The 26827-nt window shown below is 37.9% G+C and overlaps 1 protein-coding gene across 2 annotated transcripts in view; it reads right to left on the reverse strand.

Annotated features, from left to right (window-relative positions):
- LOC134665821 (methylcytosine dioxygenase TET-like) overlaps window positions 1–26827 on the reverse strand; it is a 138734-nt gene that overhangs the window by 53579 nt on the left and 58328 nt on the right. The gene's annotated exons all lie outside the window — the stretch shown is intronic.

The raw sequence follows: 26827 nt of genomic DNA on the forward strand, positions 1-26827 counted from the left end.
CCTTTACCGCTTATTTCGTGGAAACTGGCCTATACCTATACTACCTACTGAATAGGAAAAAGGTATAATTCTTCATAGGCAAAGCTACCATCCAATTCTCAAACGTCACAATCCGTCTACGTGCCATGCTTGTCATCACACTCTTCGAGTAGGTATGTCACATGTCCCTTGTTTATGGACTTAAAAACCTACGTAGAGTTAGACCAAGAAAACTACCTTAATTGCTGGTAGTCCACGCAGTGCAAGTGTTATTTATACGACATAATTTCATAGAAGGTTGACGTTTAAAATAACACTTGCATTGTGTGGACTATCAAAATCGCTGCAGACTGTTCTTGATCTAACTCTAAACTTATTTTAATGCGAAAGGAAAGCAGATGTCTATAATTTTTCCTGAATCCCATGTACCCTATTTTACTTATTTATATGACTGAAATACGTACACTCTTTTAAGTACTTATTTAAAATTTTCATCCATAAAGATATTTAACAGCCTCATTAAATCTGAAGCTTTAATCACGTGCATGCAACGCAGCCCATATACGACCAAACCTGCCAAATATCGTCTTACAATTAATGGTGCTATGCGGAAATTAAGCGCTATGGGGAGGCAGTGGGGTAGACGACCCCCTGGTGGAGGGCAATCTAGCGAGTCTGTCTGAAATATCTAGGCCTAGGAAACGCATTAGGCCCGCAGATAGCCGGCTACGGTCCGAAATGCATACTGAATATCGTCATGAACTATCGATTGTTTTAGTACATTCGGATTACGTAGGCGATTTGATGGATATCTACCTATTGGAATGTTAATAGTAACTGGTATTATTTTGGTACCTGAAGTACATACTTATAAATTATGGTTTTACTAAACTTACCTAATATTTATTCGCACTTACTATTCCTATATGCTTTTCATTAGGCCCCAGAATCAAATGAATGTTTTTGCTATCAAGCAATTTTAGAATCTCTAATTAGGTAAGTATACGAGTATGTAGCATAGGCTAATAGGCACATCTACTAAAATAGTAGGCAGCCGTTTTTGCAAATACAAGATACATATATTATTAATAAAGGACGTGCATTCATTTATTTCAGAAATTTTGTACGGAAACGACTCGTCGGCCACATATTTAGCTGCTAAAACTGTTAGTCAACTTTTGATTTTGAGTGCTCGTACCGCTATTCAAAACGCGGTGAAGGAATGCAAATCGCTATATAATTCTGTTATTGGCTCGTGATATATTATCAAGTTTAAATTAATTTCGCCACCCCCGCTATCGCGCTGATATATTGAGGATGTTTAATTAAAATATCTTTAAGTGATTTAGTGAGGAATCGATAATTGTCGGTTCAAGGCGAATTTATCGGCCCTGTTTGTTTAGATAGCTCTGATTTACGAGAATATTGAAATTGTTTGCTATTGATAATGACATTGCGGGGTAGGTACTTTTCTAATCATAATAGCAAGAATTCTACGAAGTGAAATAGGGCCTTTAAAATACAAGACTATTGACATCAGAATTATTTTTCTAATCATAATAGCAAGAATTCTACGAAGTGAAATAGGGACTTTAAAATACGAGACTATTGACATCAGAATTAGTTTTCTAATCATAATAGCAAGAATTCTACGAAGTGAAATATATAGGGACTTTAAAATACAAGACTAATGACATCAGAATTAGTACTTAGCAATGCGTGTATGTCATAACATAACATAGCAAAAACACTCTTTTACTTGTACCCCTCATATTTTATAGTTGGAGAAGAAATACAACATCATAAAAATTTTCCATAGATCGCATTAACATTATCTCAGAGCGCCGGCAAATAGGTATTTATAGGAGTTCTATGAGCTAACTCGATTTATTGATCGACGTGCTCCGGGATACAATTTCGAAAGAAAATTAAATTTTCCGTTCACCCGGAAAAAGTTACAACGCGTAATACGTGTAGGGATGCTTTGTCCGATGTTTTGTGTTGAGAATTATCATGGCATTGGTGAATTTGGCACTTATACGTACTTAAGGCGTTACATATATCTCATTCGCCAACAACAAATGTTTCAAATTTTCAATTCCGTAAGCTACTGCTGGCGACTAAGGAGATAATTGTTAGGTCACCGTATATAAGTCGCAAACTTAGTGAAATTGACCTAAAGATCATTTTTCAGCGCCGTCTCCTTACAAATATGGAGACGGCAGCTATATGACGGCACCGCTATCCTCGGAAACCAAAGCGTAACCCACCAAACTAACCAAATGTGTCTCGAGTTTTACGACCCCATGCACAATTGCACATGCACCCCGCGGCTAAATCCGCCGCGGTTAAATGCCACACGTCCTTACGTGAGTGTATTTTTTTTTGGCAAATAGAATCTCACTTCAATAGGCTTTATAAATCTACAAGTTTGTACCTAACCTAATACGTCGCTAATAGGAACCCTATTAAAGCACATAACACAAATTAGGTACGTACGCTTAAGAGGCTTAGCAGTCGACTTTTAATATATCTCGGATTACCCGCCGCTCTGAAATCTGTTTTATGGGAGGATTACTTCCTTGCGCCTGGCATAAAATCCTCCAACCGTTTTATTGCTCTTCCAATATTTATGTTGCCAAATTGTGCTGAAATTTCGCAACAGATCCTTCAGGTCACGGGTTTTATATATTTACAATATGGAATGTACATACTTGGCAGGAGAATTAACCTGCCAGCGCTGCCTAACTCAAAAAGGGGTATTATCATTAACAAGGTTACCTTTATAGAGCACGATTAAAAGGAAAAGTCAACAATCATCTATAGCTGAGCAGGGAATCAAATCCGGGTATTCGATGGACCGAAACAACGTCCTAACAGAAACTAAATTTTTGGGCTTTTAGTAAATCCCCGTGTACAGAACTATGATAAAATCATTACTTACATGCCCACAATAGTTAACAGCTTGTGGGCATGTAAGTAAGTAATGATTTTATCATAGTTCTGTAAATAAAAGGAGGACCTTTTTACGTGGGTAAGGGTTAAATAAGAAAATTAACCTTTATAGCCCTTAACTCTTGTGTATGTCTACAGGAAAGAACGTAACACAGTGATCTGTATGAGCATTGAGTAGGTTCTCTTCCTAGTCGTATCCTCATGGCTGAGGGACGTGACGAATGTGGACACTTTTCACCAGTGCTCTCCAACCCGCTCTGTCTTGGGCCCAGTGCATGCTAGTCTGCAATGTGGCGTTTGTTTCTGATGTTATTCTGTCCATCCAACGTGTGGCCATACGTCCACCCCTACGCTTTCTTGCCATGCGGCCAGTGATAAGGAGCTTTTCCAGGCTGAGTTGAATTGAATGGGTACTGGTTTTCAACTCGCAACAGCCACCTTATATTCAATGGTGATGATATCCTGTTATCCCTCTTCAGGGACATAGGGCTCTAAGAAGGGATTTCCATTCTTCGCGGTCTAGTGCGGCCTCCTCCAGCTTCGCCCAGCCGAGGCCAACTGATGCCGCCTCCTTTTCCACTGTGCGCCTCTAGGTGGTATATTCAATGATATTCTTATTAATTCCATTTAAATTAGAAATTGGTCACTACTGGATCACATCATATGGCTCTGAGTTTACTAGAGTTTATGAATTTTATGATCATTAAGCCACTTAAAAAACCTCGCACAGTAATTTAAATTTAAATAGTTTTCAAAGTACAAAATAATGGCACAAGTCACAGGACATTAAATAACTTTTTCGTAACACAGTAAGTAGATAATATGTAAATGGTGTCGTAAAAGTTTCTTGAAATTGACATTGCCATGCATAATTCATGTCGGCCTAAGTACATTGTAGGCATAACCATTTTATGTGCCCATGTTTATGCATTGTATACTAGGACTAGGATGTTTTTCATTTTATATCCATTGTCTGAACATATTTCAACAATAGGCCCTCTTTATTTTGTTAAACAAAGTACTATATTATGTGCACGGATATGTTAGTCTTCAACAGTTCAATTTATTCATGAGCTTGCTCGCATTGTGACACCTCTAGAATTGTGAGAGTTCGTAGTCTATAGTGACCGCTTCCCATATCTGGCGTACGTTTGTTTGCTATCACTATCATTGTGGTGCAAATACAGGTTTAATGTCCCGTATCATTTTGTTAGCGAAATAAATGCAGTTACACATTTTCCTACAACACTGTATTAGTTTTCTGCGAGATATTTTTATGTGCTCTTTTACAACTCTTCCGTGTATTTTAAGACTCCCGTTATTTTATGCAGAAGAAAGTAATTGAATATAATCCGAGTCTTGATACTCGTAGCAGGTAAGTTAATGGATTCTACAGTTCGCGTATCTCTTCATGTATTTTATTGTTTTTAATGTATAACAGAGAACAAAGATTAGAACAAATTTAATCTTTTTGCAAAGTTTAACTATACTCGTTGTACCTACCTACCGGTACTTATAGATAATTTTAAAAGCTTTCCCAGGATTCCTATTTCCATTTTTATTGTAATTTCGAACACTCCGCCTACGCAGAGTACCTTTTGTTTTATTTAGTACCTATTAGACATAAGTACATAGGTTAGTATGCACACACGTAAAATTAAAATTAAATAAATTCAAAATATTCAAAAGCTGGTATATCACGTTCCTGTAGTATGTACAGGCATGCTAAAAAACCAATGGTGCGTGTATTTTTTTCACAGCAGGCGCAAACAGAGCGGTTGTCAAAGAGATTCGTGTGAAAATTCACAGCGTCCGTGTTAGCGCAGAACGTGCGGCCGCGATACCGACCGGCGGCACAGAATAGAAAATAGTACCGTGTACAGAATTCTCACTGTCTAACAAAGATGATATTTCACAGCGGAAGATCATGAACCATGCTGTCCCTACGATTCCTTACTCACCGTATGCCTTGAGATCGCAGACTGAGCGCGCCAAAACTTGAGCGTTATGGTAACATTCCATTTCCAACGACAGTTGCACTACTGTTCATTTTACTATGGAAATTGACAATAACAGCGACGCGTTCAGTACCGGTAGTGCAGCTGCGGTTAGAAATGGAATGTTACCATTACGCATTTGTTGGATGTAGTAAATAAAGATATGTAGCTCACCTTTTTTTTAAAACACAGCAAAGGATTTGTAGGACTTTTCGAACCAATTATAGAAATTCATTTGAGTCTGGATTACCTAGGTACGAAACAGGCTGAGCCTAGTGTAGGAGATAGTTAGAGCAACCTGTATTGTAAATTCCTTAGCCGAGGTACGTATTGTCAACTGTATTTATTTAGGAAAATCTTGCATATTTAACCACCTGCAAATGACTTTGTGTACCGTACCTACAATAAAGTAAAGTTTTTTTTTAAGTGAAAACTTCTTTAGCCGCGCTGTGCACTTTTTGTGATCGGGATTTTTTTTAAACTCGCAACAGGTGTCACGTGACCGTAAGACGTAAGACTGTCATTGAGTTTTCACTTCTGCCGGCACTCCCGGAGTGCAACCCGTTGTTATTTTTTTAAGTTATATGGTAAGTATGTAGACAAAGAGCCCGCTGTTTGTTATCGTCTGGTGTAGTGCGGCTGACGTGCGACCGCACTTGTTGCTCTGCTCTGGAGGCGGATTATTTTTAACACGACAGCGTTTGAGGCTCACCTCAGCGATAGGCATCTGCCAATTTCGATACATTGCCTATGACAGCTGCCAGCTTTGTGCATACGAGTGACGGTGAATTTGCGCTTGCGTCTGTTTAAGATATTTCACTGTTTTGGTCAATTTTAAGGGTAACAACTACTGTCGATGTATAAAATATCATACAAAGATATAAAATCTAGAGCAAAGTATTAAACTTTGCTCTAGATTGCAAAATAATTTAGGTGAAAATTGAGTACTCGTATGATCTAGAATAAATAACTCACTGATTCATAAAACTTTACGGGTCTGATTTAGTTAAATTATGTTTTACCCCTTTCTTACAAATACATAAGTCAAAATGACAGATAAAGACAAAAGATTCATAGCTAACGCCAGTAACGCGTTTATGTCTACTTAACACTATAATTATTGAATAAGGTTATGCCGATGCGCTGTTTTCATACTTCGTGGCTCCTCTACACGATGGACCAACGCCGGCCGCTCCAAGGGACGCAGCCATGCGGTAGTATGAGATAGCAATATCACTTGCTCCCTCAATCGCATGGCTGCGTCCCTTGGAGTGGCCGGCGTCGGCCCATCGTGTAGAGGAGCCATTAAACTACCCCCTAACACATCGAACAGGTTCTCGACGCGGTCCCAGTACATGTTATCTTGAAACTTAAGTCATTGTCAATAGAGGTGACAGCAAGTTGTCATCTATTGGGCATTAGCATGTCGAGCATTAGCACATTTACTATTATGTCCCGTCATCAAGAATATTCAAAACTCCCACTGCACGGACGGAAAAGGCAAATAAAATAACAAGAAGAAGACCGATAAAGGAAGCCTTCACGATCACGGCAGGAAATAAACCGCTTATCTGTCGGGTAGGCTTTAATCGTCTATTAGCGGGCGACACTTGGATTCACTTGTTGCACCCTGCAGCTCGTCCGAGGGCACTTGTCTGATTTGAGGAGACCTCCACTGATTGCATAATTACGAGCTTAACCTTTTTAAGGATGTTAAGTCGTTTTCTCATCGACGAAGAGGAATTTATTAGATGGTGATGCTTAATCTAGCGAATTTCTATCTGGTCTATTTTTTCTTTCAAACGTATTTTGTATTTGTAACGATCGCCTTTTCTCTTTGTAACATACGCTTTTCATTGTAAACTCAATGTGCTTGATGTAAAACAGTGCATGTAAGATTAAAGGTAAAAAGTATGTTTGATTTAATCTCACCATAATTATGGTCCGTCATTTTGCTACCAATAAAAGGCTAAATTTACAATGTCAGCAATCAAATTATCGTAATCAGCAATCGCGCCACTTTTCATCAGGCCAAATAGATATACAACATACATAGGTACCTATGTATAATCCACTTAATAGGTTGCGCGTAAATCCATATTTTACATAAAATTAAATATGACGGACGTGACCATGGTATAGTCACGCTCGATAAATTCCACAATTTGTGCTATTCCAAAGGTCTCGTTTGACATTTCCACGGCACACACTAGTAGGAATTTCCATTAGTAAACGCTGCATTCCACGCCGCTTTATGACTTTTACATGCATTTTTAAGGAACATTGAATGAAATTATGCTGAACATTATGATACTAGGTACAAAAAGTAATGATAGCATTGTTCGAGTGGTAATTAGTGACTTTATTACAGTTTTGCTGTTGTTTTTGCTTTAATTAGTTTAAACACATGTTTTATAAGCAGATTAATCTCCAATGACCACTAATTTCTTTGTTAATGCAATCACATTAGCGATGTAACCACATCCGCGTTCCCTAATGTGCACCGGCCACGTGACGCTCACGTGATTAACCGCCATTAATTAAAAAGAAAAATCTTACTTTCCGAACGAGTGCCGCTCAAAAATTGCCAATCTCTCCCAGCAAATTGCAAAGCAAATTCCTCTCCTTGAAAATTGCGTCTGATATAAAAGTGTAATAGCTTGTTCCTTCGAGGTTTTCCGATTCAAAGGTCTTTGGATACTCAGTGTCTGGCCGTTTCAGCATATTGGCTAGTTAATTGAGAATGTACGAAAACATATGCATGTACAAGTACAAGCTCAGATAAGGGAGGGTCTGTGCATGTGTGAGTGCCAGACAGCCGGCACAATAGACCATTGTTGTGAAGTACTTTTTTGAGTCTTGTATATTGGCAGCCTTGAGTTAAGACGACTTCGAAAAGTTTTTCTTCCGCTTTTCAGCTTTTTTAATTTGATAAAATTGCTTTTCTTTTACTTTGAACAAAATGCTTGAAAGAATTAAGAGTTTTAAGAGTTATTATTAAGTTCTGCATTCAGACAGACATATAATTCCATATTATTTATTGCACCAATACGTTTTGTCGCTGAAAATTATTACGATGTTTTTTCGGACTAAAATCTCTGATATTAATTTTTCCTTGATTTTCTGTCTATAATACGCTTTTTATCAAAAGTAATTAAAGTATATAGGTAGGCACCTAACAACAACTTATTTTGGCTGCCACAGTAAGTACCTATACTTTTACATATTTACGAACCAATTGAAGGCGTTCCAGTATTAGGAGATTCCCTCGTGAATTCGGAATAAAATATTTAACGACACCAACATTGCGAAAAGTAACGAATTTTTTAAAATATCCTCAGAAAATTACGACTTACGTACGATCCCTGTAAAAAATTAATAAAACCGTTCGTAATATTTCGAAGATATTTCGGGTACTTAATTATTATTTCAAAGCAATTCCGAGTTATGCATAGAGGAAGCAGTATAATGCATTAATATAAGTTCCTAGTAATAGTTTAGAGTAACTATCCAATAGCGGCGGGTGCCACCCACCACCCCTTTAATACTGCGCTCGAAAATTAAATTAAATTCTCCCATCCAATTTCTTCGCGAAAGAAAACTTTTAATTGCAGATTTTCGAACATGCGCTTTCATGTTTTGGCGCGCAAAGTGATTTTAGTGAGTAAAAAAATACAATAATAAAGTTGGTATTGATCGGTGCAGAGCGCATGCGCGAATCGGCAAAATTTGCAATTACAAAGTGCGCTGTGGAAATTTCGCCCGAGCTGGTATAATTCGGAGGGCAGACGGGCGAGTTTCGCCTGCCAGCCGACCGCCATATTTGAAAATAAATTTAAGTTAGCGCCATTTTCGAATATTGCTCGTTTTTATGCTCGTTACGTTAAGAAGGCGCGGGTAAGTAAATAAATGTAAATTGCGGTGTTATTTTCAGTAAAGTGGTTTTTGAATACCTAGTGAAGTTGAAACTTGGATAAAATAATGGCTTGATTATTATGCCTTGTGTATATATGTATGTGATATGTACACTCCATAAACAAATTTGAGTGGAAATTCAGATTTAACGTTTAAAACTCACAATTTTAGCAGCATTTTGCACTATTTTAACTTTAAAAACAATCTAAGTATCAAATGAATCCTCCGGACTCACAAAACACATTCTAAAACACACTTTAAACTTTTTCTATAACCGCCGTCCTACAATAATTTCACCGAAACTGCTAATCAGTGCACCCCCACTGCTAGGAAGTGCATCGGGGTGAGGGGGGGTAGGTGGCAGTCTGTTGCCATGGCAACCGCAAGATGGCCGCGATTAGTCCGTCTGCAGCTTTATGCGTCTTCATTATGGCGGGTTTCAATTTATGCCCAAACTAGCGTTAGATAGCAGTTTTGCATTTATAGTGAGTGCTCCTACAAACTATTATTTAGGTATACTTATTATTAACTTTAAGAAACTGTATTTTGAATTATTAAATTTATTTAAGGTGGTGGGACTGGTGCTCGGTCCCAGTAGGTCTCGAGGCATGTCATCTTGAAACTTCAAAGTCATTGTCAATAGAGGTGACAGCAGGGTGTCATCTATTAGGCATTAGCATGTCGAGCACTATAGTACCGCCACCTTACATAGGTGGTGGTAGCGGTGGTGGCCGAGTGGATCTGACTTTCAATTCGGAGGTCACAGATTCAAATAATGGCTCGCACCAATGAGTTTTTCAGAACTTATGAAATGTCATTTGATTTTTACAACGAGCTTTTCGGTGAAGGAAAACATCGTAAGGAAACCTGCATACATCCGAGAAGAAGTATGTGAAGTCCCCAACCCTCATTGGGCTAGCACGAGGACTATAGACCAAGCCCTCTCGCGCATTAGGGGAGGCCTGTGCCCAGCAAGTGGACTATACATAGTGTAGGGTTGTATGTGTGTATGTGTGTAGAGTTAAAAGCGATGAAACATCTTGTAGACGGTCTTCGCCACCACCGCATTGATCTTGCTACGATACAGGCCTTAGTAACTATCACTATACCTTATAAAACAAAGTCCGCCGCCGCGTCTCTCTGCTTGTGTGTTTAAAGACTGAACGGATTTTCATGCGGTTTTCACCTGTCAATAGAGTGATTCTTGAGGAAGGTTTAGGTGTATAATTCGTTAACCCGTGCGAAGCCGGGGCGGGTCGCTAGTTAGATATAGTATAGGGAGGGATATGCATCATGGGTCATGGATGCAATGATAAACTCCAAACTGTACAGAGGTGGAAGCAATTAGGTAGAAGGGGGGCAATTTATATTCTAACTATACCAGCACGTGACGATGCTCGCGTGTGATGGATACCGTCCAGTATAAGTGTGGCCTTTGATCACGAATAGTTATTGCGGGTCTCGAGGTCTAATAATACTGGTGGAACTGGTGTGTTAGAGCTATAGGAATAGACGGCGTTCTGACGACGCATATTAAGTGGGCGAGTTTGTCTAATACTGTGGGTGATGGACGTGATTATTGATGTGATAACGGCATGATATTATAGCAAATTTTATTTTATTTTGTGCGCTCGTTCTGGGTCATTTTCATCCAAATATTTTATCCAAGATCCTATAATTACTAGAGACCCGCTCCGGCTTCGCACGGGTAATCCTTAACAAATTATATACCCAAACCTTTATAAAGAATCACTCTATTGATAAGTGAAGACCGCATGAAAATCCGTTCTGTATTTTGAGTTTATCACAAACATACAAACAGACAGACGCGGCGGGGGACTTTATTTCTAAGATTAAGTGATTGTTATGTTAGGGAAAATATTGACGAATACCATTAAAATACCACTAAGTACTCAAGTGTCATGTCATAAGTTTATTTATCTATATAAAAATTAATACGGAACACTGAAACAACCACCAGTAAAGTGTTCCGCGCCTTGTATATATCTCCAGGACCGTAAAAAAGAGACATCGTAAACGGATATGTACATAGGAATTGTACTTCTATATTCAAACAAATGGAATTGCCACGTAATCAAAGGGAGTACCTACCTAGGATCCGCACTACTTGGAGTTCGTCATTCGTCGGGATCAGATGCGCGAAATCCAATTTTTCACAAGGCTTTGATTCAGTCAGTTTCGCTCGTTATATTTAGTATTCCCCTTTTGATTCTATTCGTAACTAGTCTTACAGTCGACGTCACAGTCGTAGTTAAGTATAGAATTTTATAGCTTTATTACAATGCCGAAAAGTGTACATTATGTACTTGTACCTATATCTTTATTTTGGATTACACTTGCTCATAAATCCCGGTCTTTTGATAGGCTTGCGTGGGGAAAAATTATGTATATATTTTTTTTTGTTGGTGCGATTGGTGAAAAATATGTATACGTGGGTATCAAACTATTCTTTATGTTTGTATAGTAGTGATACCTATTATAGGTTAAAAATGTCCAATTTACCTAGTCTCTTAACATAATATGTACGACACTGACCCAAGCACGCGGGACGGGTAGCCGGGGTCAGTACGGGATCACGGCACATACGGGATAACTGACTATTAACACTCTTATCTCGTTCCAATAAGGTTTACTATTGATCATCCTACTGTGTTTCCGATAGATATAACTTAGGGGTTAGGAACCCCATGTCTGGATAGCTTCAAACTTATTTACTAGATGCCGATATTTGTGTTATAAAGTATATGTATTTTATGATAAGTATTTTTTCAGCGAAGTGCATTCTACAAATATGTGCCATTCTCATTCAAAAGGGTACTTATTATCGGTTGTCTATAAGGCGCTATTTCCATACAGATTCAATTTGAAATCAACCTTACCGACAATGTGGTACCTCAAGGCATTAAGTCCGCCATTTGTACATTTTGTTGTTGTGCAATAAAGTTTAAATAAATAAATAAGTAAATGTGGTACCTTTTGGTTGCAAACGTCACTTCGTATCATTGAGGCTGCATTACAAGCGCTACGATCGCTACGCCGTAGCAAGATTCGACACGTGATGTTTGCAGCAATGTTTTCCTTCACCAGAAAAAAAGTAACTGCTCGATTCGAACTTTTAAGATACGTGAATTAATCTAGAAACGATATGGATTAGCTGTGTCAGTGTCAAAAGTAACCTTTTTGTTTGAAGAAGAAATTAATTGACGTACCTATCGTAAAGTTTTAATCAGGCCGTAAGTAATGAGTTTTTGGAACCAACGCAACTTTATCGTATTAATAAGTATGTGAAGTATGTAATAAAAAGAGCTTGAACCGCGAGTTACACGTTTGTTATAGTAAAATTCACTACAGTATACATGTCGGCGGCCGATCGTAAGATTAGGCAGATCGTAATGTTCCTGTGTAATGTTTTGACGATGGTCACATTAAACCAATATACAGGTAGGATAGGTTCGTTAGGTTGCTTCAGATGCCCGAAGGGCAAACTGCCCAGAAATAGGAGCCCCGCCGGGGCTCCGTCGACTCAGGGAACGAGTCAAAGATTTTCACGTTTCACGATATGCCTAGGAATTTCACGACATGCCTGATCTTACGATCGGTCGCCGACATACACACCACGATGTTACCTAAGATTCATGTACCTACCATCACGCTCCGCGATTGTTGCGCCATTTAGGGTTCTAGCTAAGTTGGTTGTTCAATACTTACGCTATAGAATTTCCAATTTAGCAAAAGGGATAACAATCCCGTGTGGTGACTGTACCTATAGCGACCGGTCTTCATTACTGTCGCATGGACAATAGTACACAGGACAGTAATAGGTCACCAAGTAACCTGTGAAATTGGATCCACGCCGAAATAACCAATTTCCTATTTGTATGTTAGCCGTTAATCAGAAAGCCGACGTGTACTTGACACAGCACCTATGCAAAGCTCATCGCAATTTATAACGAAATGACGTGTCAAACGAAAACGAACAAATAGGTCACTTTCGGTTTCAGGCCCAATGCGGATAAAGAGCGCGGACATTCGCGGATTAACAAATACCGACGAATATAACGGTTTGTGTAATATACATTGCGGGGTTTTAATTTTATGTTCTACAGTCAGCATTTAACCCTTAGATCGTGACAGAGAGGCCAATTGCAACACACATTTGTTACCATCCTAGTAAGACCCAAGCCAATTTTTGGGTTTTTGGATTTGAAACTTTCTTTTATTTCTATAAGAGTTCATAACTCGAATTGTACTTGTACAAGCACGTGGGACTTACGTAGTTACGAGTAGATAGGATAGGAATAAGACCTTGCAAAAAATGTGATGCGATATATTTGGCTTCTTTCGCTGTCACTATATATTTGATGCTTAGATACTTTACTAGTCTTACCTAATAAATATGAATAATTTAGTTCAATCGGGTTCGTAATGAAACGTATGGGGTTTTGATTGTCTCAGGTGAGGTCTGAGGTGGGGTGAGGTGAGGTTAAGTCTCTAACCACATATGAATGGGAAATGGCGTAATGTTTAAGAAATAAGGATGTGTTTTTAGTTTTTAGCGTAGGTATAGTAGTATAACTAGTAGTAACTATTCTGGGCAAGGTACAGTATATGCGCCATCCTTTACTAAAAGTCGGTGTTCTGTTGTAGAGAATAAAAGGAGGTTAGCAATAGTGTATTCTTTTTTTAAGCCGCAAATAGTCGCTAAGCCCAGGAAGAATCTCTAGCCGACCAGACGTCAAAACTTGCCAAGAAACATGCAGTTTTGATTTATCAAAGCAAAGACTCAAATTAGAATGGAGCATGAGACCTTTTTATAGGTCTTTGGGCGGCTAAAGGCCAGCAGCGTCGACCTCTATAATTTTTTAGTGCACCGTACAAAACTTTGTTCACGGTGCTCTTATGGGATCACTTCGGTCTTGTTTTTTCTACAAATCAATGGACTCGTTCAGACAGCATCAGTGTGGAGCGAATTTGTTCGTGCATATTTTCCGGGGCACGTATTGCAGAGATACCTAGAGCGCGCAATGGACGCGGTCCAATAAACGAAAGTCGTCATCGGCACTCGGCGCGTTCATTCAGTCGCTCATAATTACTGCACGATACAAGTTCGAAGGTTGTTTTTACGTTCGATTGGCGCTCGTAAACAACCCAGCCGGGATTGTTTGATATCTAATTGGAACGAGTTCATCGAACTGAATTGGTAGGTGCCGTCTTTGTGAGATTGCACACCCGCAGTTTTGTATGACGTTTTGACCTTTGCTTAATCATTTGCTTTGCTTTATTTGCTTTTACTTTATCTGAGACCTTGATCACGCTTTTGACGCCAATATTACATATACAATAGTGATTACCTACGCTCAATTGTAAATTGTAATAAAGAAAGCTGTATTACAAGCAAGTTATCAATTCATAGGTCGTTAAGTAGGTAGATTAAATTTACTTAACGACCTATGAATTGATAACTTGCTCAATCTACTAGATTTATATATAAATCTACTAGATATATAACTTCAGCATATTTTTGTGCTCCACAATAGAAAGAATGAACTACAATCGCGGTTATAAAAATTGCCAATGGTGGAAAATTATATGTATAAATAAGTTAAGGTCTTAATAAGCGCTAAGACCGCCTGTTGTTACCTCAAATTATCTTTATTTATGTTTCTGAGCATTATATAAACTTTATTGTATTATCATAAAATCTAAACCTAAAAGACGATTTTCATAAATACCTAGAATATCTTAGATTTAAATTCTCATAATTTTATATTATCAAAAATTCTGAAGTTTAGCAAGGTAACATAACAATCTAGCACATACATGTTAATGATTAGTAATTAGTCACATGAAAATGAAATAGCAGAAAAAGAAAGAAAACAAAAGAAAGAAATACTCACAGGCGTCGTGACGGTTCTCCCGCGGCCTCGACCTCGGCGCGACTCGCTCTTCACCGTCTGCAGGGTCCCGTCCGGCCCCAAAATAAGCTAAAACAACATACACACCACATACTTAACATAAAGCAAAATAAAGAACACAAAAGAAATGAACAGACATGCTATGTATAGGGGTTAGATGGCGACAGATTAGTTTTTTAGTAAATGACTTTTGTTTAATGATTGTGCATTAGTTTTAATGAGGGAAATGTTGATGAAAATTATGTAAGTAGGAAACAAAGACCTAAGGAAACTATTCTATAGAGATTTATAAAACACTGCTCAATTAGGGGCATGTGGGATGTGGGGGATAGGCGCTATTCTGAAGGCCTTAAGGCTTAATTCATTAAAGGCCTTAAGGCTTAATTTATTTCTAGCCAATTTTCCATCCTGAAATCTTATTATAAATCTCAAATAATCATTAAAAACTTAAATTATCTCAATATTGTAATTTATTTTAAAAGCACCCGTTGCGCCATCTATGGCGCAACAGTGGAACTTAAGCGACGAATCGTCTACATACGTATCGTAGCCTAACTGTAACTCGATGAGTAGAAGTTTAGCTACTCGCCGCTAGGTGGCGTCAAAATCAATTCTGAAATGCTATATTTTATGATGCTTTGATATTATATGTTGTAGCAAGTTGTAGTATGAATTTAATACTATGAAATGTACTCGCAATCACGTTTAACATTTGATCCGTTTCGTATAGAACTAATTGTATTGACTTAAATGAGAGGAAGTATACGTTTTGCTTTCTAAAATACTTTGAAAAGTTTTTAGAAGTACTTTGTGACATTAGTCGCATAATCCATGTTACACTTTTAGTCAACTGTCAATCCCATTGACAGCTGTCATTGCGTCGGAGTTCAGCAACCTAACGAGCATTTCCTAGCCACTAATTAAATTGGAGAGATGTATACGAATAAATATAGTTGCTGTTACGGCACATGGCCCGCACACCTGGCGTTTCGTTCCTGTTTTTGTGTTAGAACGCGACATTTGTTCTATTGTCGACTCTTTCTATCTCTAGCGCTTTCTCGGTCTACCTATTCTCATTCAAATCGCGAGTTTTATAATTAAATACATACAATGGAGAGACAGCCGATGTAATTTGTATTTTGTAAGATTGAAAAGTGACGTGAGTCAGGTTTTCTAGTTTATAGAAAATATTTTGGCTCTAAAACATCCATATATGTGTTACACGATTAATATATGACGATAGAAAAAAGACTATAAATGCACCAATTTCTCTGCATCAATTGTATTGTATCTCTGTTTGACCCGATGTTTGACTGGTAAATAATGCCATTTGGCATTAACTCCACCATTTGTACATTGTTGTATATATTTTGTGCAACAAAGTTTTTAAATGAACAAATAAATAAATAAACAAATGACATAATTTTATGTAGAAACAATTATTTAGTAACATAAAATGAAAACCAAATGGGTTCTGTTCGGGTATTTATGGCAAAGCTAACTACGTTAGGCCAAGGAATTTATTTACAACTAGTAAAACAAAGTTGATACTCAATTATAACATTGACTAAAGCCCGGACCTTCTTCGTTAGGTCATTTAATTACGAGTTTGTGTGTCCAAGTTATTTCTGAACAAACTACCTAAGCGAGCTACGCTTCGTTTATATTCAGTGCTGACTTCTTAATGATAATAAATAATTGGAAAAAGTTGTTTTAATATTTAGAGTTTTTCCGCGACATTTCCCGGAAATATGGACATAACCTCGAACGACTGAAGGTTACTGGGAAGGTCGAAGGAAAGAGATCGAGAGAACGCAGTCCAGCCTGATGGTCCGACCAAATCCGCACAACTCTCGACACCAAACTATATGATGTTCTCCATGACGACAAGGACAGACACAGATGGAGGAGCATCATCAATGAGAAACTGATATACCATCGGAGGAATCACGGCCCTCAGCAATGAGGAATACGAAGGTCTAGCGCCCCACATGTACTGTTGCTCAAAATTCAGCCCTCAAACAGTAGCAAGTATAGACCCCCCGACGGTGGCCCGCGCGAAAGTTTCTGAGGCGCAATATGGCCCTCAGGTAAAAAAGTGTGGAGACCCCTGATCTATCCTAAACTGGCATAAGGAGCCATTTGAGATTTTGTTTAGGTGGGTGCCTGAATTTAACCAATTTGATAGTTTATGTGAAAAGTTTCATCGTATACATACATGTAATACCATCTTACAATGACGCTTATAGTTCATAATCTCAAGAAGACATTCACAATCTCAGCAAGCTTCTATTCCGCCGTAAAACTATTTTACGGGCAATTATTTCCACACGCGGCGTGGGTGCGGGTTGGGGCAGGTCGCACACGCGACTACTTTCTTCACACATACCATACATGACGATAAAACTGACTGAGCCCTTAATGCGACGACCATATTGACGTGTTTGTAACGGAGCATAGATCAAGGTTAGCGTCCCGCTCCCCCTACTGTGACATATGTAGGTATGCTGAATATTCGAAATCGTTATTTTCTAAAAGGGTTAATGATAATTACGAAGACTCATAATATTGTTGTTGATATTGCAGTGACCATTGCCGGTACGTAGGTACCAAAATAAAATGTGACGTCCCACGGGTTAAGGTACCTTTTGCCGTGGAACGTTCCAAATATCCACTACATAGGTACTAACAAGTAATGGAATTCAACAATTGTGTCTAGAAATTGTTTAGAAGAATCCAAATGTCAAAAATACAGAATGTAAACAAATAAGTATATAGGGGACCCCGGTGATTTTTAAAATCATTAACATTATATTTAGTACCTATCATATTTACTTGAAACATTCGACATCCCGCGCTAAAATATGATGATGGATGTAAATGGCAGTTTAAAATCGGTTAAGGCAGGTGCATAAGATAATAAACGTAAGATAATCTCGACCGTTAATCTGTACAGTGAAAATATCGAGGTTAATTGGTCGTTTTGTTCCTGGCCGCATGGTTTTTTGCCGTTGATAAATTGCGGCGCGCGTTTAGTGCCGCTATTCGACGACAGATGGCGCGCAGCGTAATTTGCGGAACTACGGTTGCATTGTGTTCGAATAGTACGCAGTAATTTAATGGTATCCATTTCATAATTGTACGGTAGACATGTTATTCCTGACAGTTTATAAATATGTAATTCTTATTTAACTTAATATTGTTAGTCGTGTTGTAAATTAAATGTCCACATCTTGGTTTGGTAAGGGTTGCCGTAGATACCCTTTTGAATAAGTACAAAATGCCGTTTTGCTTTATTTTATGAGCAAATAATGTGAGATTTTGGCAATTTCAGTTTCCGCGAAATAAGTTCGTAGGTACCTACGGAGTTTCGTGTGGTTACTTACTTAATAATTATATATAAAAACACTCAATTCATACACCATTTTTATATTCGCATTGGAAAACTTCAATCCAGTCACAACAAAATTTAAGTTAGGTCACTAAACATGCACTCGAAGGCCTATTAGGAAAACCAACCGAACGTCTTAATTGTCAATGTTAAACTTCATCTTCAGAATCAAAATATCAAAGTGATATACGAGGTAACAGAAGTAATTCGCTCATGTAAAAGGTTGGTAGTCGTGTGTGAAAAGCAATTGGGCGGTGAGACTACCGAATCAGCGGTTGCGACCAAAATGCGATTTGACGCGGCACTCGGGAAACCAAGCGACTGAACAATTTCTACCGTAGGCGTAGGGGGCCTACAATGCTTACACGAGGGAATTTGTCTTCACATTTTAAAAAGAGAAGAAAATATTTATTAAAACATGGGTATCTCTCTTTTATTTTAAATCATAAGTAAGCTACTGTTCCGGAGCTCTCGAATCTAAAAAGATAAGCAGACAATTGTGACCCTAGCTTAAAGCCACTTGTACCAACCCGAGGTTAAGCGGTTAACCCAGTGTCAAATTGTACTTAAAACCATGGTAACTCCAGGTTTAACCGGTTGACTCCGGGTTAGTGGGATTATTCAAGTGGCGCTAAGAAGATTAAAACTGTTGATATTATGTTTTGTAAGGGTTAATTGTTGTAGCTATAAGATAGGTACCTTAGAAAGCACTTAATCGGAATCTCTGAAAAGCTCAATTTAAAAGTACTGGTATACCTAGATACCTACGTTCGGCACATATGAAGATCAATAATAGATACATACATCTTCAAATTCGCTACGTCAAATGCTACACCTTATATTAATACGAGAATGTTTGCAGCTCACTCGACGACTTGTATCAATACGACTGAAGTTGCAATACCGTGGTTAAGGGGTTGCCAATTGCCAATGTTGGCAATTTGAACTTTAAAGACCGGCTTCGATATCTTAGCTATAAACTCTTTGGAAGATACGAGTATTTATGTACTCGTAATTAGGTGTAGTGCTTATTTTTTTCTTTTTGACCTTTCGTCAAAATGTATATATTAATTTTTACTTGCAAGTATTTTATTTTAAGTGTGCACAATAAAGACAGTCATATTGGAAGGTTTTCTTTATACAAAATAATACCGGCTACCATTAATATGATACTTTATGTGATTATGGTTTTTTAGGGTTCCGTACCCAAAGGGTAAAACGGGACCCTATTACTAAGACTCCGCTGTCCGTCCGTCCGTCCGTCCGTCCGTCCGTCCGTCTGTCACCAGGCTGTATCTCACGAACCGTGATAGCTAGACAGTTGAAATTTTCACAGATGATGTATTTCTGTTGCCGCTATAACAACAAATACTAAAAACAGAATAAAATAAAGATTTAAATGGGGCTCCCATACAACAAACGTGATTTTTGACCAAAGTTAAGCAACGTCGGGAGGGGTCAGTACTTGGATGGGTGACCGTTTTCTTTTTGCTTTTTTTGTTTTTTTTTTTTGCATTATGGTACGGAACCCTTCGTGCGCGAGTCCGACTCGCACTTGCCCGGTTTTTTTTTACCGCTGTCTCTCCTTCTCAATGACGTTATCCAAAAAGAGTTGAAACTGAGTTGAAAGATTTGTTGTTCTTAACCATCGCATCAACCAGGGCTTGATTAAGTGTATCCAGTTGTGAAATTACGGGCCCAGGTATCTAAATTTATAGCCAAACTTGATCCCAGGTTGGAGAACAAAGTAAATATTGTGGATATTGTACAAGATAAACTTCTGCTTTTGTTTTTAACTTTCTGAACAGAATAAAAGCCTAAAACTTTTAAGAACATTCTGTTAGCAATGTTCTTGAAATACCGCTCGTTTCTTGAAGTTTGGTTCGTTATTGGAACTTCGTTTAATGTTTTTTTTATTCGATTTAAAAAAAAAACTGTTGTATTCGTTCGCCAGATGATTTTATTAATTAGTAACACGGTCAACATATATATTTTCTTCTTGTTTACCTTGCCAGTAAAATAAATTAGTAGGTACCACTAAAAATCCGCAACATGCCGAAGGCCAAATATACTCTTGTCAGGCTTTATATTCAGTTGTGAATGAGAATAAACTCATATCTCTAACTGAAAATCAACTAAAGTATATGAAAAGAGTAGGCAGGTAGTTTAGTAGGGCGGTATACTAAATACTTGTTGTAAATAGGCAATGACCTTAAGCAGCAAAATATTAGTAGGCCCTTGACACGTTGAACTTTAATCGGTTCCAGCAAAATGCCATGTCATGATAGTAGGTATACGTACAATATAGTAACTAATAATGAATTAAAAAGGGATAAAAAATTAAGGGTTATTATGTAGAGTCGGACCAAGAAAAGTCTGCAGCGGATTTGATAACTCACGCAGTGCAAGTGTCATTTATGCGTCATAATTTCATAGAAGTTTGACGTTTAAAATACACGTGCACTGCGTGGGCTATCAAATCCGCTGCAGACTTTTCATGGACTGACTCTGCCAGGTTTTTAACGTAGGCATTTAAAGAAATTAAGATTTAATTTCAAGTGTTAGTTAAACTGACTGTGTGTGTGTGTAAGTACATATATGTATACTTGTAGTAAAGATATGTACTTATCCTATTGGATTGGGCAACTACAGTCTGTATCTTTAGGTGTATAAATAAAAGTAAACAAAATTTACCCTTAAATGGCTCCTTAAGCCAGCCAGTAGATGAAAACATTAAATGATCAAATAATGTAGGTTAAAGTCAGGTCGTTCAGTGACTGATCCTGGCGGTTTTGTATTTGGTTGGTTAACCAATAAATGTTATAACTACGAAAATGTACAAATTGTTTACTTTTAAATACCTTAAGATACAGAGGGGCTACCGCGAAAACACAAATTGCGGGGATCCTTCTCTTTTACTCCAATGAAGGCGTAATTAGAGTGACAGAGAAAAATGCCCGCAATTTGCGATCTTCGATTTTCGCGGTTATAGCCCAGACTATAGACAATTTTGTCTACACAAATCATAATCCCAGGTATCGTACCGTCTCCATTGATGTACGAGTATAACCCACATACACGCTTTGTTTTTGCCGCAATTGTGCCTGTGCGTCACGGCAGTATCCGCCGCCAGCGGAAGGCGATCAATTTGTTGAATTAAGCGAGCGATGCACAGATTCACTTGCACTGAAAGCGTTATATGGGACAGATTTCCCGGTATAAAGTATCCATCTTTTTGAAGTTCTGAAGCATGTAATTATCTATTTATTAAAATTTGACGATACTCAGTCGTATTCGATTGAGTGAGACTAACGCGAACCTATACTAACATTATTCTTATACGATCGATCACTCCTTTGGATGCTAATGGCAATTAAATAGAATACTCTTTAACAAAACTTGTGCCTCAAGCAAACGGTTACGTACAACAGCTACACCTACGTAGGTACAATATATTTTGTCCTCAGTTTTACTAATCATCAGGACCCGCAATAACTATGTTGCAATGTTAACAAAACTTCGTCGTATAACTTTGTTGATGTGGTACTTGGTTATTATCATATTCGCTATGTGATCTCCCATCAAATCATTTCTTTATTTTCGTCAATCGGGATTGAAATTGAAAAGAGATCTAGTAACTAAGGGCATCATTAGTTATACCTAAAATACCTGAAGTGTCGTTCTATGGAACTTGCTAGCTATGTAAACAAAAATCACTAGTAAATTCATCATTTAGAGCATTTCAGAGATAATTTCAATATGGTGGTTTGTTTACATAGTTAGCAAGTTCCATAGAATGACACATTAATGCCGCTACTCGCCGCTAGAGGCGCTCCTATGCTCAACTAGTGTGTGATTGCGCTGAATTGAGCTTCCGTCGCGGATAAAAATGTCCTCGCATTAAACAATAGACAGCCGGTACACTTTCGTTCGACGAGTTTGATTGGCCGCTCAATAAAGTAATAAGAGCGTTTGACGGATACATTTGTTTAATGTTAGTTACTATACTTAATTCTGTTGTTTTCCTCTTTGGATCATATAATGTTGAAAGCAAAAAAAAACATCTAGGTTCAAGCTACTAAAGTTAAATGTACAGTGAGCAATACAATTACAGCAATTCGCTTAGCACCTTTGATTGTAGATTTTTAATGCTTCAAAATAACGTAATAATTTGAAACAGAAGAGAAAGTACCTATTGCAGCCATTCTCAAAGTGTGTTTCGCGGAACCCTATCCGCAAAGCCTCTGTTGGGGCTCCGCGAAAATACTTATAATAATAAGATAAAAACCAGCTATCTTCTATAGGTATATCTGGTCCACAGTTATGAACAAAACTTTTTAATTTGGGGGTCCGTCAAATATTTCGCTTGCCAAAAGGGTTCCGTCACCAAAAAAGTTTGAGAGCCGCTGACCTATTGGATGCCTTTATGATTTAGATTAAATGTTAATAGACATAAAACTAATAATACAACTAAACGGCTAGCTACAGACTGACAAATAGTCTCTACCGGCCCGATTCGAAGTTTAAGATATGTAAAATATTACATCTAGGTACGATATGGATTGGATATGTTAGTGTCAAAAGTGACATTTCTTCAAACAAAAACAATATGTAATCCATATCGTATCTAGACGTAATATTTGACTAACTCTTACATATTTAACTAACACTAAGTGCTACGGGTTACGCTCGTAGCGGGTAGCCACGGTTTCGCCGTATGGAGCGCGTAGTCGCTAGGAACAGTGTACCCGACAGTAGGTTTCTTGACCCTGAATGTGTTAAAGTTCGAATCGAGCAGTACGATGGTTATTAACCACACTCGCATCATAGATATCCCAAGAACCTGTGACTTCGCCTTAACCCCTAATGATCCTTTCTGGGCAATTTGATTCCCATCAACCCTTGAAGGGTCTGGTTAACCTGATCGATGTTAAGGCGGTAATGCGAATGCCCACGTGATTGCCAATTCGAGCCTTGATTGCCAATGCCTATATATTATATGTATTATGTACCTACATATATACCTATATAATAATTTATTCATAGGTGTGATAGATAAAATGTTACCTAGTTATATTATAAGTACCTATGTATATTTTAAAATGTTTAAGCGTCTTAAGGATTGACCTAATATAAACTTTGGGATGTTAAATAATTATGTTGAAAAACAGTTATTATTATTAAATATATAAGCGACGGTTAGTGTTTTTGTCAGCTGCAGGAATCTGCCGCATATTTCAGGTTGGACCCTCCTCGCGCCTTACGGAAACTCCATTCCGGGTTTTATTTTGGAGTATCCTTCTCCTAGATGGATTGCAAAACAATGCTAAGAGGACCATCTCCCCTGTGACGAAATAGCTTCTTACTTCGTTTGTGGACTTAGTGTTACTTATATGCGGCAGATTCCTGCAGCTGACCTGTCTCCACACGTATTGGCTCGCCTTTCTTGTGGCATAAGACAGTGAAGCCGAGAGGGTAATGCAGGTGCTGGGCATCCCTGCGTTTCCTTAATTCCGTCCCAGGCGGTGTAATGTATGTTACACCATAAATCGTCTGCAATAGACGTAAAGGCCAATGAGTGTTTTTGTATCGACTGTACATAATGGGAATTTATAATTATACCTATAGTCTGGCAAACACAATTTGTCAGTAGGTAAATAAAAACAAAAAAACTATACTACCTAGGTAAACTATGATTGACAGTATGATAGGTAAGAATATGATCCTCTCTGTCTATGTTTGGAATGAGAGAGTCCCTGGCCAAACTAATATATTCTTTATTTCACATCTTGTCTTTCTAAAAAGTTATTATTTGAAAACTTAAAAAGAAAAAGAACGCGTATGCTCTTCTTGTCAAATACAATAAATACACTCTCGAGAAATCCTTTACAATGAAAATATAAACACAGCGACCAGGCCGCGTAGCCAAGATGCCAATCGCTAACGCTCCGTAGCGATCGAAACGCAATTGTCACTGTCACACTAATGGGGAAGAGTGATAGAGATACATAATGCTTTTCGTTGTCGAAGCGATAGCGATTGTAACCTTGGCTAGGGGGCCTGAATCTCTGACACTGTCACGATAAAAACAAAATCTAAACGCACAAAGAACGTCAATCACAGCGTTCAAATTATTTAAATTTGGAATTCGTGTGAAAAGCCGATCGGTGACTCATTCATTGTCCTAACTTCAGCTCTGACTCATATTGTGTTCGATTTTTGTTTAACATTTGCAAACTCATATTGTGCTTTCTCATTTCTACACAAATTCGGACTGTAACAGCTTGGCGTAGGGTCTATTTTTTACTCAAAACATTTGCGTACTAATAAGAGCTTGCAAAATTTACAACTGCCTTGCTTTTGTAGCAATCAGCAAGTTTTACAAATTAATAAAATACCTGTTTTTTCTCGATTTCAAACTTAACGTCAACGGGGTAGGATGCTTTTGTGAACATCGAACTATACGAGACAGGAGTTTGCTACAGTTACAAGAAGAATTGTTGTATCGCGATGAACAATAAAATTATCGTTGTCATTAAAGAACAATAAGCAAAATGGCGCCAGGGTCAATTATGTGTCAGGATGTGCCGTATTAAGTCGCATTCGTGCAGCTTTTCCAATACTTATATACCTATATATAAGTAAACAAAACTCACGAAACCTGCACAAAAATAACTAAACTTTATATTCTGGTTTTGGCGTATATTTAATGTGTAAGGAACTTATTGGAACTTGTATACAGATGTAACCTGTATTGAGATTCAAACCAAATTGATTTATTCATACACGCTCGCTTACTCTAACGCACAATCAAATGTGTAAGAAAGCAAACAAATAACATGTAAGGACTAAATACTTACATTACATTACAAATTAGTAAGAATGAAATCGGATGTCGTTAAATTAATGCTTTAAATCTAATTTTTAATACAGTTGCTCAAAAAGTGCTACTTTACGTAGCTGTTTAGCGTGCGGAAAGTTGGTTATCTCGAACTAGTGCTTTTTACTTTTCCAATTTTTTTAAATTTATACTTGTTCCAATTCACGACTACTTATTGATGAGTGTTAATATTAGTTTCCTTTAAACGTCGTAATCAGCATAAAAACCTACCGTTAATGTAAGAATACGAAAAATATTACATATTTCATATTTAATTACTTACCTCTTCATCATTATAACACGTTTATTTTTTAATATTCAATATTGAAAATTCCGTTCTTAATAAGTTGACTGAATGGAACGGAATAGCTGCCAAACGCCCATAGATATAATATACTTAAAGACGACGTCTAACCGAGCTGTCACTGTTACCACTTTTGTTTAGTGTACGATTAACAATGTTTTTCTTATTTTTTCGCAACTGTATTAAAAAACGTCGTTCGATACACGTGCGGAAATGTCATTCTTCACTCGTCCCGAGTCTTGCCACTCGCCTGCGACTCGTGGCAAGATATCTCGGTACTCGTGAAGTAATGACATACCTTCCGCACTAGCATCGAAATGTACTATTACAGTACATATGGTCCTATTTTCCCGCACTAGTGCGTAAAATGTACTGTAAAATGTTGTACGATACACGTGCGAATAGGTAATTCGCAACTCGTGTCGATTTAAAACACCGTGTTTTAATTTATCGACACTCGTTTCGAATTTCCTCTTTTCGGCACTTGTATCGTAAATAAATCCTTCCTCGCGTTTAATGGAATCGAACAAACTGGCAACGTTTAAAACACAAACGTAAACATTTCAGTAAACACGTACGTTTACATGTAAACATAAACAAACACGCTGGAGTTCAAGGCCCCTGACCCCGGTCCCTCGGGCTCTAAGACCTCTGAAAAGGTTTCACGGCCAAAGGGATCGGATTTACATAAAGATATAAGGTCAGTGATGAGCTACCGATTCTATTTTTTGTGTAAGTATTTTTAGATTAAGAAAATTTGGACAAGACGATTAAAAGTTAGGAAAAATGAGAAGGTGATTAGAGTCGCACCAATAAAAGTCTGCAGCGGATTTGATAGCCCACGCAGCGTGTTATTTATACGTCATAATTTCATAGAAGTGTGACGTTTAAAATGACACTTGCACTGCGTGGGCTATCAAAATCGCTGCAGACTTTTTACGGTCTGACTTTAGCGATTTGTGCATCAAGGCATAAAAAGTTTAAGCAAACAATATAAAACAACAACAACAACAATATAGAATAATAAAAGACTTTCAATGTCGTGAACTGAGAAAAAACTCGAATCGCAGCCGTACGGTTACCATCAGTTTGTCACTGACATAAACGCCGTCGAGAACGTAATTTACTTTCTATACATCTCGCTCGCACTCGCATATTAGTGCAAACGGGACGTATCGAAAGTAAATTACGTTCTCGACGGCGTTTATGTCAGTGACAAACTGATGGTAACCGTACTGTAGTAGGTACAGTCAGCATCTAATAGATAGTGACCGGCCATAGTTGCCAAATATATCTATTGGAACACATCTATATTTTCTATAGTAACAAAGGTGTGTTACGATAATTATATCCGGCTACTTTGGCCATCACTATCTACATGTACTTAATGCTGACGCATCAAACGCCAAACAGGCCTATTCGGATTTCGAGATAATCACAAGATCTTGAGACGATATAGAGATCAACTAG

The sequence above is a fragment of the Cydia fagiglandana genome, chromosome 7, assembly GCF_963556715.1.
Source record: "Cydia fagiglandana chromosome 7, ilCydFagi1.1, whole genome shotgun sequence".
Lineage (NCBI taxonomy): Eukaryota > Metazoa > Arthropoda > Insecta > Lepidoptera > Tortricidae > Cydia > Cydia fagiglandana.